The following is a 13323-nucleotide window of genomic DNA, read 5'->3' as shown; positions in this document are numbered from 1 at the left end:
CCAGAATATGACATGGACAGTTAGGTCTCAGGGATCAGTAAATAATTAGGGTATTACCATCATATTTGGAAAGTGCATCATTGTACTTTTGTCACATCAATTTTAAACTCTACTCAGTGTTAAACTTTGATACTTTACCCCTGGAGGACATCGATTAAGAAACCCAGTACTTTAGAGTTAATTTTATTTATTTTAACGCATTTTAAAAACTGCTGTATTTTTGGGGGAAAATTGTGGGACAAGATGAGAGAAATGGTAATACCCTATAGAATTTACTGTGCACTGGAAAGCCCAGCCCCCTGAGTGTCAATCAAATCCTCCTAACATGTAGGACGCGGAAGTCAAGAGGAGGACGATAGTGGTTACTTCGTTCCATTTTTGTTTTTCTGTTAGGAGCGTGCTTTTTCTGTATGTATTGGTGTAGAGGTTCTTGGCCAGGTACAGTAACACGAGAGGTAAGCAGAGGCCGGCCGGTTCTGTGTGGGTTGATGCTGCAAGTCTGTGGAGCACTGACCGAGCCGTGGTGTCAGTCAGAGATTGAGGCTGTGGAGCACAACATTCTGCAGCTCAGCCGGTAGCATGTGGGCAGTGTTCGCGAGGTATTCCCGTGTTTCAGTGTGCCACTGTGTCTTGCAGACCTCATTACTGCAGATCACTACACAACCAGCGCAACCGGTTTCATTTAGTGCGTTTCATTCTGACTCATATTTGTCGTAAATCTTAGGGGCGGATTTTTTATTTGGAAACCACCAAAACGAAGCTGTTTCTGCTGTTTCATTTTCTCAGATGTTGGCAATACACGGGAATTGTGGTTAGATGTTTCAGACAGAGCTTTGGCCAGATTAGTAATTGTTGACAGTTCTTCCGTTTTCGGATTATCATGTCGGACATCAACTCGATCTACTGTTTATCATATGACCCGGTCATACTGATGAGATCAGTACACAAAATAACACTGCACTCTCCAGGGTGAACATGCGAGATGTTTTGCAATGGCTTCTCTTCCTCATACACTTACATTATCTCTGATGATACTGCCACTTCAATTTCACACACATCCCCTTATTATCCAGAAACGGAATGTCACATTCTAGATGTAGATCGAGGGTGACCAGTTGTAGTTGGCAGCCACCCCGTGACTGTTCCACTATCTCTGATCTTGCCTCATCGCTTTCGGGATGCCCAGTGTCTTCAGTCCCTGCTACCAATTCTGTCCCCACATTCCTGACTCCCTCAATCTTATTGGTGCCCTATTTGACCTTGAGCTTCTGACCCATAACATCTTCATCAAAATCACCACCTTTCACCCCTGCCTCAGTTCATGTACTGAAAATTCCAGACATGCCTTTGTTACTTATGAATTTCTCAGGGTGATCTTCCAACTTGGTCCAAAGCTGTTATGCTAATTTCCTAGTTATGTCAAAATTCTGTTCAGTCATTATATTTGTCCTTGATGATCTACATTAGCTTGACTCAACAATGTCCAAATTTTTAATTATTCATTGTTTTCAAACCCCTCCTTGTCTCTGCAATTCCTGAAACTTGGATTTTCATATGGCTTTTTGTAAGGCTCCTCATAGGAGGTTGGTTGGCAAAATTAGTTACATGGTATAGGTGATAATGTAGTGGCATGGATTAAGGGTTAGTGAACAAAAGCAAAAGGAATGAATAGGTCATTCTCACATTGACAGGCTGGGATTTGTATGTACTATAAGGATCTGTAATTTGGTCCCAGCCGTCCACAACATATATCGATGAAATTTTACATAGAGACCAAACATAATATTTCTAAGTTTGCAGGAGATATAAAGCTAAACAGAAAATTTGCCATGAGGGTGATATAAAATATTTTCAGGAGGATTTGGATGGGCTTAGCGATTGGTTAAAAAGAACATGGCAGATGGAATGTACTCTGGATAAATGTGGGGTTATTCACTTTGGTAGGAAAAACAGATATACAGCATATTTCTTAAATGCTTGGAGGTTGTAAAGTAGATGTACAAAGGTACTTGGGTGTCCTTGTCAAGAAATCACTAAAAGCTAATGACAGGTGTTGCAAGCTATTAGACAGGTATTGAAATATTACCATTTATCACAAGAGGATTTGAGTACAGAAATAGTGAAGTCTTTCTTCAAATGTATAAGAATTTGGTTAGACTGCACCTGGAGTTCCATATGAAGTTTTTGTCTCTATCTCAGGAAATATATTATTGCCATAGAGGAAATGTTATAATGCTTCATCAGACTTGTTCCCAGAAAGGCAGGACTGCCCCAAGAAGAGAGCAAACTGGGCCTGTAGAATTTCAAAAAATGAGAGGTGATCTCTTTAAAATCTACAAAATAATGAAAGGGATCGAAGCAGGTAAGATGTTTCCCCTGCTTGGAGAGCCGAAAACTAGAGGACACTAGTTAAAGGGAAGGGAGATGCCATTTACGACTGAGGACAAATTGTCTTACTTGGGTGGTGAATGTTTGGAATTCTGCACCCCAGAGGGATGTGAAAGCTCAGTTTTTGAGTATGTTAAAAGTAGAAGTTGATAATTTTCAATGACGTAAAGGTTGTGGTAATAGTATGCATAAAAGGCATTGACGTGTTCAATCAGCCATTATCGTATTAAATGGCTCAATGTGTTGAATGGCACAATCCTGTTCCTGTGTCTATGAAGTATTTAATGGTTGGGTGACATGAGGCATGGTTGATTGTTGGCCCTCACTTCTATGCCAAAGCTATCTAGTTAAACCCACTTTCCTGCTCCTCCCACTTAACCCTATAAATTTTTCATTTTATTAAATCCAATTCTCCTTTGAATATTAAGATTGAAACTGCTTGTTGCAGTATAAAAAAAGTATTCATTCACACATCCCTGTGGTTGTTTTGCCTATCTGCATCCTATGGTTCTTGACATTATTGCTACTGGAAACAGTTTATCCTTTTATATTAAAACACATAAACTTTTATGAAATCTCTATTGCTCTCATTCTCCTTTCCTGTCTTCTGCCATAAATGTTGCAAGATGTATTTATTTTTCAAAAAATATTGTTAACTGTAAAACTGGGATTTTGTTCATATTCTGTACTTAGAGCTGTTTATGTTTGGTAATTGGCTGGATAAGAAAACCCAAGTCAGGTGATTTCTGAATTTAATGGATCATTAGTCAATTTGGTTTCAAAATAGCAGAACACAAGAGTCTTCAGAGACTTTTCCAACAATTCCATCATGTGACATGAAATGTTATTTAAATAATCAAAGCATACTAGCCATGTCATACTAACCATGTTGTACTAAATCTAATATAAAATAAGCAATATGTTTGATCTCTGTCCATATTGAAGCAAAGGTTTCAGAAACAAAGATACACTGTAAATAGCCTGAGTTGTTACTGTAGAAAATATATAGTGCAATAGCTCTGATTGTGTTGAAGGAAAATTATTTTGTTTCTACAGGAGTTTTCAATTTTGACAGTGTAATGTAAAGGGCTCAATCAGGGTATTTGTGCATATTAATGTTATAAGGAAATATAAACAAAAACAGACATTCATGTTTGTCACCTTGCTTGCAAGTTTTGGAATCACACCTGCTTGATTCATTTGAGCCAAGGTTATTTTGAGCCTTGGTGGAAAATCCATTAATAATGAATTACAATTTTATAATATCCAAGGATCCTCATTAAAAATGTGGAATAATGGGAGGAAACTAAAAAATTTGTGGCAAGTTTTTAGGCCTGCTTTGTGTTGAATATTTGCAGAATCACTCCTTGATGTGTTAAACAAAGAAAACATGAACTTTTATTTAAAACTGTACTCATTGGTTGACATTTTAGTGTCCTAGGCTGATGAACTCTTTAAAGAAATGTAGTCACTATTGTAATGTATAGAAGCTTGGCCACCAACTGTGCTCAGAAAAGTCTCTCAAAGTAATGTGATAAAGTGACCAATTATTGGTAGTCTGTTTAATGTTGCCCTCTTTGATATCATTTTGGTTTAAATTCCTGAAGTTATTGGGAAATTGAAATCTCATTGAGTGCTCAGAGAACCATTTTGATGTTGATTACTATAATACCTGACCCATTTTAGCATAGCTTCCTTATCTTCGTTCAGGATGTTTCCATTGTCTGGCCTTCCAACATGGCCTCTCCATATGCCACACCACTGCCTGATGTCTGCACCAGTGAGTCTTGGCCCAGCAGGTTCAGACACCCCCACCACCCAACAGAAGCACCCTGAGAGATAATTTCTGCCCTTACTTCTGTAAGGGCCCTTGGGTGCTATCCAACACGATAAATCATATGACTACCATATCCTTCACACCATCATTTTGTTATCATCCCCATCTTCTGTTTCAAATGTTGCTGCAGTATCTTGCATTGATGAAAAGCATAATGCTGCAGATACCAGCAAGTGAATGTAAAAACAAAAACTAATGAAAACGTAGGACAGCATCTCTGGAGAAAGAAACTTAATTATCTATCTTAAGTTCATCATTTTAGGTTACAATTATTGTTAACCACAGTGGATGCAGTAAAGACCAAAAGAGAGCAAAATTATAAAATCAAAGGAGACCTTGAGGTATTTGTAATCTAGGCTGATACTTTAACGGAGAGCTGAGAGAGTGTTAACATATAACAAAAGTACAGTCCTGGAAAAATTGGCAACATCTGAGAAAAGAGAAACAAAGTCAATGTTGAGTCCAGTATGACCCTCAGACGATAATGTCTCTATCCATTTCTTTATTCCTTCATAGGATGAATGTGCTGCTGGTAAGCCAACATTTGTTGCCCATTTCAATTTGTTTTTGAACGTATTGGTGTGCTTGGGCATTTCAGTCAGAGGCCATCTTAAAAGTCAACTATACTATCGTGGGTCTTGAGTCAAGTGCAGATCAGACTAGGTAAAATGTCAGATTTTCTTCTCTGAAGGTTATTAGGGAACCACACAATCTGTTTGTTTTTAACAGTTACTCATTATTACTACCATTATTGAGACTAGCTTTATAATTCAATGGTTGGTAATTGAATTAAAATTCGATCAACTGCTGTAGTGGGATTTGAACCTATGTTTCCTGAGCATTAGTCTTGGTTCGTGTTTACTAATCCAGTGATATGACCACTATGACACTTTGGCAAAGAAAGACTAAGGATTTTCCGCTTTGGGAGAAAAACTTGAAAGAGTAGTTGTTAATGCTGTTGTGGAAATTGGGCTTTCCAACACTAAGAATCCTAGTACAGAAATAATAAGATCAGAAATGTTATCTTTACCCTCTAACAATTGAGATATACTATAATATTGTAAGTTATTTCCATAATCCAGTTTTCTTTTCCAGTTAATATAGTCAGAGCCATAGTTTCTCACTCATTAAAGGTCACATGATTTATTTGTATGTACAAAGCTGGTCGAACCTGTCTGTGTTAAATTACAGCAAAGAGCATTTTAAAAATGTCAATAAGCAATAACATTTAAGTTGGGCTGCAAATGTGATTAAGAAAGATTATTATTAATTTTAAATTGATATCTTTGTCAATACCGTTGCTTATTTGAACAGCAAATTTGGAAAATCAACCATCGTGTTTAAAGTCTGTTTTCTCCAATTTTTGGATATCCTTCACAAGTTTCTGGCAGGTCAGACCAAATGCTGACAGAAGATGGAATCATGTTACCTGCATAGGCAAAATGTTGTTAATCTGCCTAATAGTAACTTGATAGGAAAGTTTTTTGGCTGTGGTAATCACATACTTTTGTGAACCTGTTGATTTCGCTGCACTTTGGATGCTGCCTGAACTGCTGTGCTCTTCCAGCACCACTAATCCAGAATGTTAAAATTTATTGTTTAGTTCCTTAGTTTAGATTTTGCTGCTTTTTCTGTTTTTGTTTCATTTCCCCGCGTCCTCCAGCTTTGTGGTTAGCTACTTGTGTTACATTCATAATGTAGTACCTGTTTTACAAGTATTCGGTGGTTGACGGTTTATCCCTTCAAATGCTTCAGGATCTGAAATATATTTCTAACTATTTCTGTTTGTGGAGCATTCAATATTTTATTTTAAAAATGAGTGGTGGTAAAGTTTAAAATTACTTTATACATTTAGGTGTGGGATTAATGGTTATGAATGAAGTTGAGTGGGAGTGTAATTGCCAGTACTGTCTTACTTCAAAGCCATTTTCCTGGAGGCTGGATGGGGAGTGGAACAGTTAACTCAAAATGGATTGAATTGAACTAATAAGGAGGCCAATGAAGGCCAGTAGCTAGTGATTGTGCATACATAAGACTTCAGGATGCCAAATCACCAACTACTGCACTGGTACTAAACTTACAATGCATCATTCCTAGCACATAGTGTGTTTGGAGAAATATGAATGATGTCAGTTACGTTTCTGTTTAAGTTTCATTTTCAATTCCTGGGAACAGTGTAACAAGCTGGCAGTCCTAATAACAGAGTTTGGTTTAAATAACAGCCTGTCCAGGAGCAGGATTGTGAGCGGCTGACAGATGGCCAGAATCAGGGAACAATGGAGATGGACGCCAATTGTAGCAGGAGGTATTGTTATGATTGGAAGGAGGAGAGAGTAGATGTTTGAAGCCAGAGGAGTCACCTCTGCCTTTTCTGAAGCATGGTCTAGTTTCCTAGTCCTTTGTCTGTGGGGCTGGCACATCAGCTCCCCCCACTCTTCCGTTAGTTCTTGAAATTGAAACATCATATAATCATGATGCATAAATTTAATTCGGGACCACACTTACTTCCTGTGGGTGGCCTACATAAAAGAGCAGAATGTTGACAGAATCGGAAAGGAGCAGAAGGGATACAGCAGGTAATTCCCAGTATTTTGTTTGTCCCATTGACCAATTACCACCAAGCGTAGGCAGGTAAAACTAGGGCCTTTATCTCAATACTGGTTTGACGTGTATGTTTTACACTAGATAACTTCTGTAAGTGATTGTTCCATGCATTCTTACCAGAAGGATGTGTCAATAAGCATGATGTTTCACAGACAAAATTGTTTTTCTTTTATTAGAGCTATGATTCAGTACATCCTCTTTCCAGAGGCAATCAATTTGTCTTTGGAATCCATTTTTAATGTTGATTTCAATCAATTCTCATAACACTTTCATATTAGGTGAGGAACGTTTTCTTCTTTCCTCCTACCTCACAACAGCACCAAGCTAAATGAAGTTGATACAGCTTTTGACTAGACTTACCTTTTTCATTAAGGAAAATCCAGGGTTTTTGTCTCCACGACACAATTATTCAATTCATTTTTCATGCTCTGTGCAGAGATCTCCCTTCAATTTATTCTAAATTTGTCTTTTATCAATTTCAATCGGTATCCTCTGGTTCTCTTTCATACTATAATTTGAAAAGTAGTTGATTGTCTTTTATCCCTTGTAAGGTTGCCTCTTGGCTTTACTTTTTCCTTCTTCCCCAACTCTGAAAGCTCAAGTTCTTCATGTTGGTTTTCTAATTCTGGGCAGGAATGGCTACTCTGTGAACTATCTTAAGGGCTGGCAAACCTCTTACTTTCTGCTAACCAGAATACAGATTGGTTGCTTGAACCATATTAGACACAATACTTAAACATATGGCGCATGATATGGATTGAGAACATACATATGCATGCTTTACTGTTTGATTGTAAATCTGCATTTTATATACTTGATCGTCAAAGCACCAGCAGTGAGTAGACACATTGCCTAACTGTAGGAAGCACATATGTCAAAGCACTGGTCTTCAGTCAATGCTTTAATGAGGCTTTAAAAAGCAACACCAGGATAAAATTACTGCCAGTGTTTAATACTTCTTCCCTCCACCCCACCCTTCCACCCATCCACATTAGATATTAGAACTTTTAGTGAAGAAAAAGATGGTGGATTTCCTTTTCAAAATGCAGGCTGTTGTGAAGTTCTTGGAATAGAAACAGTTATATATTCAGCTAGCAGTTGCTTGTAAAAGTTTTGCAATACAGTTATACACTTCTACAACGCTGTCAGTACAAATTAGCTAGTAGTATGGGAGGCTCCAAAAATACTGTATTGAGCCCAATAGCTGACTAAACTGGTATATGATTAATTTAGAATATGAACTGCCTGAGTTGTTAAACAAGGATCCTTTATCTGTTCATAAGAGACTCCTCTATTGGTACATGCGTATATGGTAGCATCAATTGGATTAAATTTGTTGCATTACAGCTACGAAGCTAGCTTTATGTTAATTTCAAATGCTGGCTCATTATTTTGTCAAAATGTATATTCTTAAGACTGATACATTTTATATTTCAGGAAAGTTGGTATATCCTTTGAAATGATGCAAGAATTAAACTGGTTCCGTGCAGACATTTAATACCTTTGTCAAAATTCATTCCCTTCATCCTCAGATTTGCATAAAACTTTTACAAGTTTTGATTCTACTTTAGTTATTATTTTTGATTCAGAACCATTCACACCAATAAAAATTTGTGCACTCCTTGTACAATAGTACAACTTAAAAGTACAATAGGGTCCCTTTTTGATCTAAGCTATGTTGGGATGATTTCTGCCTAACTTTCCTTTAACCTTCCCAGAATCCGTCATATAGAAGAACACCTAATTTCAAAGTTAAAAATCACACAACACCAGGTTATAGTCCAACAGGTTTAATTGGAAGCACACTAGCTTTCGGAGCGACGCTCCTTCATCAGGTGATAGTGGAGGGCTCAATCCTAACACAGAATTTATAGCAAAAATTTACAGTGTGATGTAACTGAAATTATGCATTGAAAAATTGATTGTCTGTTAAGCCTTTCATCTGTTAGAAAACAGTGATAGTTTCACTTCTTTCATGTGTAAATCACAAAACCATTTTTTGAGAAAGTTGCATTCTCGGGTTAGCTGTTAACAATGGTGATAGCTAGACAATATGTTGAAGGTGTTGGCCCCCTGGGTTCTCTGTCTATGCCATGATGTTTAGATTGATTCTAATCTAAAAAGTGAGATAACAGAATTTTACATAAATTCATGCAGTTTTTGAGCAAAGTACAATGTAACCCTGCCAGTACAAATTCACAAATTGATGACATTTTCTTCCTCTGGACCCATGGTGAGGAGTCACTGATAAAACTACACAGTGACATCAACAAGTTTCATCCCACCATCAAACTCACCATGGACTACTCTCGACTGTCTGTCTCCTTCTTGGATACATGCGTCTCCATCAAGGATGGACACCTCAGCACCACATTCTACCGCAAACCCACAGACAACCTCACAATGCTACACTTCTCCAGCTTCCACCCAAAACATATTAAAACAGCCATCCCCTATGGAGAAGCCCTATGCATACACTGGATCTGCTCAGATGAGGAGGAACGTGACAGACACCTGGAAGTGCTCAAGGATGCCCTCACAAGAACAGGGTACGATGCTCAACTCATCGACCGGCAGTTCCGACGTGCTACAGCAAGGAACCGTAATGACTTCCTCAGGAGACAGACACATGCTGCAACCTACAGGGCACCCTTCGTTGTTCAGTACTTCCCAGGAGCTGAAAAACGCCATGTTCTTTGTGACCGGCAACACATTATCAATGAGGATGAGCACCTCACTAAAACCTTCCCCACACCTTCACTACTTGCCTTTTAATCAATCGCCAAACCTCAAACAGATAGTTGTTTGTAGCAAGCTGCCCGGCTCTCAGGACAACTCCATACAACCCTGTCACGGTAGACGCTGCAAGATGTGTCAGAGTGTGGACATAGATGCCACCATTACATGTGGGGACACCTCCCACCTTGTACATGGCAGGTACTCATGTGAGGAGAAAGTGAGAGCTGGAGATCAGAGCTGAAAATGTGTTGCTGGAAAGGCACAGCAGGTCAGGCAGCATCCAAAGAGCAGGAGAGGGCTCATGCCTGAAACGTCGATTCTCCTGCTCTTTGGATGCTGCCTCACCTGGTGTGCTTTTCCAGCAACACATTTTCAGCTCAGGTACTCATGTGACTCAGCCAACATTGTCTATCTTATACGTTGCAGGCAAGGATGCCCGGAGGCATGGTACATTGGGGAAACCGAGCAAAGGCTACGACAATGGATGAATGGGCACCGCACAATAATCAACAGACAGGAGGGTTCCCTCCCAGTTGGGGAACATTTCAGTGGTCCAGGACATTCAGCCTCGGACCTTCGGGTGACTATCCTCCAAGGTGGACTTCGGGACAGTGGCCGAGCAGAAGCTGATAGCTAAGTTTGGTACCCATAGGGAGGGCCTCAACCAGGACCTTGGGTTCATGTCACATTACAGGTGACCACCATTGCACTATACACACACACAAATACTCCTACACACACACACAAATGCTCCTACACACACACACACTCTCACACACACACATTTCTATACACACATATACACAGATGTGCACACAGGCACCCACACATACCCTTACAGACATACACACTCCCACACTCTCATATGCACCCCCTCACAGACTTATGACACTCTGCACTCACTACACACATACACTTTCTCACACTCACAACCCCCAACCCAGACAGACACACACACACAAAGACCCACATGCACACATATATTTTGTGGGGTGAATTTGTACTTGCAGGGTTACATTATACTTTGCTCAAAAACTGCATGCATTCATGTAGAACTCTGAGCTCAAAAACTGCGTGAATTTATGTAAAACTCAGTTGTCTCACTTTTTAGATTAGAATCAATCTAAGCATCATGGCATAGACAGAGAACACAGGGGTCAACACCTTCAGCATATTGTCTAGCTATCACCATTGTTAACAGCTAACCCGAGAATGCAACTTTTAAAAAAAAGGTTTTGTGATTTACACATGAAAGAAGTGAAACTATCACTGTATTCTAACAGATGAAAGGCTTAACAGACAATCAATGTTTCAATGTATAATTTCAGTTACATCACACTGTAAATTTTTGCTATAAATTCTGTGTTAGGATTGAGCCCTCCACTATCACCTGATGAAGGAGCGTCACTCCAAAAGTTAGTGTGCTTCCAATTAATCCTGTTGGACTATAACCTGGTGTTGTGTGATTTTTAACTTTGTACACCCCAGTCCAACATCGGCATCTCCAAATCATGACCTAATTTCAAAGTTACTTCAGATTTGGCTAAATATTTCAATAATCCTTTTAGAGTTTAATGTGGAATTAACATTGGCACCTTCAGTGTCATTATCAATGTTTGCTGCTATTACTCAGCTGAAACTGACAAGAATCTTGGGAGTCTACTTGGGTATGGAATACCTTGGAAATCCACAGGTTGCTGTTAGTAATTCTGCAGATGAAATGTTAACTCTCTCAAAATTCATTCGCTTTTATGGAGGTAAAAATTAAGTACTGTTTTCTGAGAGGGTGTGCAGTTGAGATTCCATTCCCTCAACCCACCTGTCCAACTCCTTAATGGAAAATCAGTTGAATTGACACTAACTTCCACTCTTAGACTGTTAGTATTGCTGAAGGTTACAGATTTGTTTCTAACAAAATTACATTTATAGTGAATGACACTTTCCATCTAAATCCTAGTTAGTGTAATCATAATCATTTATTTCATTGTCAAAAAATTTATATTAAAAGTAAAGGATAAAATGATTTTAGGTTCCTTGTTTGCTGTCCGTGAGAGTAATGCATGTCTAGTTTGTTGATATCACCACTGACGCATCACTGGAAATACCCTTGCCCTGGTTCCAAACTTGAACTGCAGTCAGGAAAAGAGGTCTATGCCACGGATGTAACTGTATCTTTGTGCACCGCTTTCTTTTGAGCCAAACAATGTACTCCATTGCTTTGTTAGACTCCCAAATCTAGACCCTTGTGATTGTGAGCTTCTTGAGACCAATGCCGCTTTCCCAAAATGATCACTATTTGTCAATTGTACCTGCAATTTTGTGAAATCTCTAAGACTTCTAATTATTAGTCATTAGCAAGGTTAGATCTCATGGAATACAGGGAGAACTAGCCAATTAGATACAGAATTGGTTCAAAGGTGGAAGACAGAGGGTGCTGGTGGAGGGTTGCTTTTCAGACTGGAGGCCTGTGACCAGTGGTATGCCACAAGGATCAGTGTTGGATCCACTACTTTTCATCATTTATATAAATGATTTGGGTGTGAGCAAGTTAGTAAATTTGCAGATGACACCAAAATTGGAGGTGTAGTGGACAGTGAAGAAGGTTACCTCAGAGTACAATGGGATCTTGATCAGATGGGCCAATAGTCTGAGGAGTGGCAGATGGAGTTTAATTTAGATAAATACAAGGTGCTGCATTTTTGAAAACCAAATCAGAGCAGGACTTATACACTTAATGGCCTGGGGAGTGTTGCTGAACAAAGAGACTTTGGAATGCAAGCTCATAATTCCTTGAAAGTACAGTGGCAGGTAGATAGGATAGTGAAGAAGTCATTTGGTATGCTTTCCTTTACTGGTCAGAGCATTGAGTATAGGAGTTGGGAAGTCAGGTGGGGCTGTACAGGACAATGATTAGGCCTCTTTTGGAATATTGCGGCATTTGTGGTCTCCTTCCTATTGGAAGGATGTTGTGAAACTTGAAAGGGTTCAGAAAAAAATTTACAAGAATGTTGCCAAGGTTGGAGGACTTGAGCTATGGGGAAAGGCTGAATAAGCTAGTGCTCTTTTCCCTGGAGTGTTAGAGGCTGAGGGGTGACCTTAGAGAGGCTTATAAAATCTTGAGAGGCATGGATGGAATAAATTGACAAGGTCTTTTCCCCGGAGTGGCTGAGTCCAGAACTAGTGGGCACTTTAGGGTGTGAGGGGGAAAGATATAAAAGAGACCTGAGGGACAGCGTTTTCACACAGAGGGTGGTGCATGTATGGAATGAACTGTCAGAGGAAGTGGGGGAGGCCGGTACAATTACAGCATTTACAAGGCATCTGGATTTGTATATGAATAGGAAGGGTTTAGAGGGATATGGGCCAAATGCTGGCAAATGGGACTAGATTAGGTTGCAATATCTTGTTGGCCTGGATGAGTTGATCTGAAGAGTCAGTTTCCATGCTGTATATCTCTATGACTCTGTTAACTTCTTGGGAGAACAGGATTACTTGATTACTGTTCACCTCAAAAATGACAAAGCACTGACCATTTGACAAGGCAAATGTCAAATATTCTACAGTATTGATGTTTCAATTTCGATGACTTCAGTCTAATTTTTCTGATAGTAAAAATGAATTTTATAGATTATTAGAATTGTATCGTTATGACAGACTAGCTTACCAAGACCTTTTTATTAATTGTTAATACAAATAGGTATTTTGTGTGACTGATTTATTTATGATGCAAATTGAACTAACTTAAGTACATCTCA

The 13323-nt window shown here is 39.0% G+C and overlaps 1 protein-coding gene across 3 annotated transcripts in view; it reads left to right on the top strand.

Moving 5' to 3' along the window:
- Window positions 1-326: 326 nt before the first annotated feature.
- enpp4 (ectonucleotide pyrophosphatase/phosphodiesterase 4) overlaps window positions 327-13323 on the top strand; it is a 34790-nt gene continuing 21793 nt past the window's right edge. The window contains exons 1-2 of one of the 3 annotated variants that reach the window (XM_060851334.1): window positions 327-455; window positions 4742-4888. The gene's annotated coding sequence lies outside the window, so the exon portion shown is untranslated. The remainder of the gene's footprint in view (window positions 456-4741; window positions 4889-13323) is intronic. The other 2 variants (XM_060851344.1, XM_060851324.1) reach the window with 2 other exon arrangements.

Source organism: Hemiscyllium ocellatum, chromosome 3, assembly GCF_020745735.1.
Source record: "Hemiscyllium ocellatum isolate sHemOce1 chromosome 3, sHemOce1.pat.X.cur, whole genome shotgun sequence".
NCBI classification, from domain to species: Eukaryota; Metazoa; Chordata; class Chondrichthyes; order Orectolobiformes; family Hemiscylliidae; genus Hemiscyllium; species Hemiscyllium ocellatum.
This window is presented reverse-complemented; position numbering and strand designations above follow the sequence as displayed.